Source organism: Salmo salar, chromosome 09 (assembly GCF_965601325.2).
Source record: "Salmo salar chromosome 09, fSalSal1, whole genome shotgun sequence".
In the NCBI taxonomy this organism is placed as follows: domain Eukaryota; kingdom Metazoa; phylum Chordata; class Actinopteri; order Salmoniformes; family Salmonidae; genus Salmo; species Salmo salar.
The window spans coordinates 49110185-49113972 of NC_138299.1; positions in this window are offsets into that span (position 1 = coordinate 49110185).

Sequence of the window (3788 nt, forward strand, 5' to 3'; positions counted from 1 at the left end):
CATCTGTGTTCTCTTTGTGTTTTGTATTTCTCTCCCCATTACCAGTGGTTGAGATACCTTTTGTGTGTTGGAACTATCCACATGAGTGATTCTTTTATTTTTTTTTTTGTTATTTTTTTTTTTGGTGGTCTTTTAAAATTTTTTTTTAACAATATCTCTCATTATTCACAAAACGTTCTGTCAAGTTTAGTTTTATTTATTTTGTGCATGTTGTAGGGTCTCCCAAATTACTGCAGTCAAGCCATCCACGCTTCAGTCCCCTCCTGAATTTGGGTGCACGAATACACAACACCTTACAATATCACATGTTTTCTGGAAACTAAAACAAAGGTACTCATGCATGGATAGGGACATCACTAGTTACCACAGTCACAAAGTCATAAACCCTGCCTATTTATACAATTTATCTTTTTTTTTTTTTTTAAACACACTGCTAATCTTAAATTAAGACCAAAAAACGTTTTATTTTTTATTTTCCTATATTTTTACGATATAGCCATTTTGACTTTGTGGCTGTGCTATCTAATGGAAAGCCACAGATGGAGAAAGTGGCTACAAATAATTTCAAGAAAACAGTTTGAAGCACAGTCTTTCACAATGTAACATATTGCACACCAAGGAAGAAATCTTTTTTTTTCATTTAACACATTTCTTTGAAATCACGGGTAGAGTGAGGTTCCAGTAGCTTTACGAGGGGGGCTGTTTTAAAAAAATATATATTTAACTAGGTAAGTCAGTTAAGAACAAATTCTTATTTACAATGACGGCCTACCCCAGCCAAACCCGGACAACGCTGGGCCAATTGTGCACCACCCTATGGGACTCCCAACCACGGCCCGGATGTGATAGCCAGGATTCGAACCAGGGACTGTAGTGATGCCTCTTGCACTGAGATGGGGAGCCCTATTTGTTTAGCAAATCTTAAATTGTGAAAGGAAGATGTGTTAACAGTCATGACAGACGATTGTTTTTATTAAAGGGGCAGTGAAGTCAAATTAGATTTTTATATATATATATACTTCCACACAATTGAAAGTTTGAAATGACACAAAATTGTGAAAATTATGATAATTACATTTACATTTGAGTCATTTAGCAGACGCTCTTATCCAGAGCGACTTACAGTAGTGATTGCATACATTTCATTTAATTACATGCATTTTTTTAATTATATTTAAAAAATATATATATATTATTGTGTAACAAATGTTTTGAAGAAAAAAAAATCTGGAATTTCAGTTGGGATGTAGTTTTTACCCACCGCGATCACACAGCGATCTGATTGTAACTGACCAATGATCGTTCAATTTCTACTTGAATAATATCATCCTAAACTGCTGCTGGCCCCACCCAGTCATATTGACGTTTCATTTCTCATTGTTGGCAGCGTTCACTGCAGAGTTAGGCTACCAAAGACTAAAACATTTCTGGAGTTACTTCCTACTTTAAAGCAATGTTCAGTAGTTGGCTGCAAGGCAGCAAATGTTTCTTTTGAACTGTCTTCCATCGGAACAATCACTTCATTTCATTAGGCTTCGATTTTTTTATATATAATCCAGTGCCATATAAATTCAGAACCTTTGCATAGGCTACACAGTACACTTTGCATCAGACTGCATGGCAAATCAGGCTGAGGTCTTGTGTATGGTCAATGTAGGTCCGTGTACGTTTCGTTATTTTGATTTCCGAGTCAAAATGGAGAGATCGTTTTTTAATTTGAAAAACGAATATTGGAAATCAACTTCTCATTTATCATGTCAAAATTGGACATGGAATAACAGAAAACAAATAATAAAATGGGTTGACAAAATGTGGAAAAAGTCAAGAGTTGTGAATACTTTCTGAAGGCACTGTATGTATCTAACTCCTAGTAGTAAAAGTCGATATGTATCTTAATACAAAAGTGTAGTAGACTTTCAGTAGAGGTAGTATCACGACTCCCATCTAGTGGCTTAAAAAGGATACAACACGGATATTCTGTACATACACTACAATTCAGCCATATTTGAGACCCAGGATTAGTGCCATGCTTTTTAAAAATATTTTTTGGGGCACTTTGCTTTTACCTGTATTTCCAGCATGATGTTTGCTGCAGGTAGAACATTGTTGGAAATGTTATTTAATTGACACAAGCTGTCTTCAATCAATCAGTGTTTTGGTGGGGATCGCCTAAACCAGGGGAGGTGTAGCTCTGCAAATCTCAATCACACATTGCATATTATTTAGCAGCGAATACTATTTGTAGATCAGTGATTCTACACCTCACTTTGTTCAATCCGATCCTCTCCAAAAGACTCAGAATTTGTATGTAAAAATGGGTCAATTGCGGGCAGTTAAAAGGGAGGGTCAATGAAACCAACCATGTAACTGCCACAGTAAATGAAACACTTCAGTAAATGATGGATACAATGTAGGTGTGGTTTTTGAGTTAATTAAACAATTAACATCCCATCATATTTATGGTCATGCAGTGGTGATTTTAGCATGTAAATCTTGGTGGGGCAAAAAAATATATACATTGTGGGATTCATACCAGCAAAGCCACTACACATCACAACACAACACTAAACAATACATTAATTGCACTATAACAGTGACAAAGGCTGCCCACAAACTGTTAAGCCTACATAAAATCTGTGCCAACAGCAGTCCCAACACCTTACCACTACGACACCTGGCTATCAGCAGAGCCTTGTCTGGCAGAGAAACAGTTAGTTCAGCTTCATTTACTGCCTTTTGAAAAACATAGCTGATATGGCTGACTTGCTTAAAACAAATGTGGTTTCTACTGACAATTGAGATGTACAAACTATGGCAGAAGGGGACAACAAGCGGATAAGAGGCAATCCGTCATTTCCATTTAGACATTAATGAGCGAGTTAGGACGTCCGTGGCCAATATAACTATTTGTTCAGCACTTTTGAAATGTACAGCGACAGAATTCAGAACATGAGCCGATCTTTCAGTGTTCTCCCTGTACACAAAGTCAGAACCGTAGGATAAACAAAGGGGGCATATAAGCAGACAATGAAAGCTCTTATAATATTCAATTATTACATTTCTCTAAAACAGGCTATAGGCTACATGTGCACCACCAAGTCAGAACAGTAGGTGAAATTAGGAAGGGAAACGGTACCAAATGATTAGGGTGAGGCACATGGACCACGAACAGCTTACTACACAACATACACTTAGTATTACTTTCTTAGCTACAGTATACATATCTCCCTGGCATATTACATCATTTATGCAGCAGCAGACAATACATTTTTGGACTCACCTTGTGGTGCTGTACTCAGTTGAACATGGAAGGTGGTGCGGCGGTCCTTTGTGGCGCAAATTTTGGCATCAAACGTTGTCATCAAAGTCTGGTATTCTCTGGATTTATGGTGCTTTCAAGACAACTGGGAACTCAGGTCGAATCATGATGACATCAGTGATCTTCCGGTCGTAGCTCTAGAAAGAGGACCGAGTTCCGGATTTACAATTCCGAGTTGGATGAAAGTTCAACTTTTATTTTCCCAGTCGTAGCTCGTTTTTCCCCCGAGTTCCCAGTTGTCTTGAACTCGCTAAAGTCAGAACAGTTGTTTTGAGCACGGCACAAATCATGCTTCATTGATAACATTGCCAATGTTGAATGTTTATCATTTTAAACTTGTTAAAGAGACCCATAATCTTAGATTTGGGACCACACACCCACTCCACTGAATAGCAGGCTAATGATAATGAAGTTAGCCACTGATTCTAAACAACTCATTGTTGAATTTGCGATTTCCAACTTGTGTTAA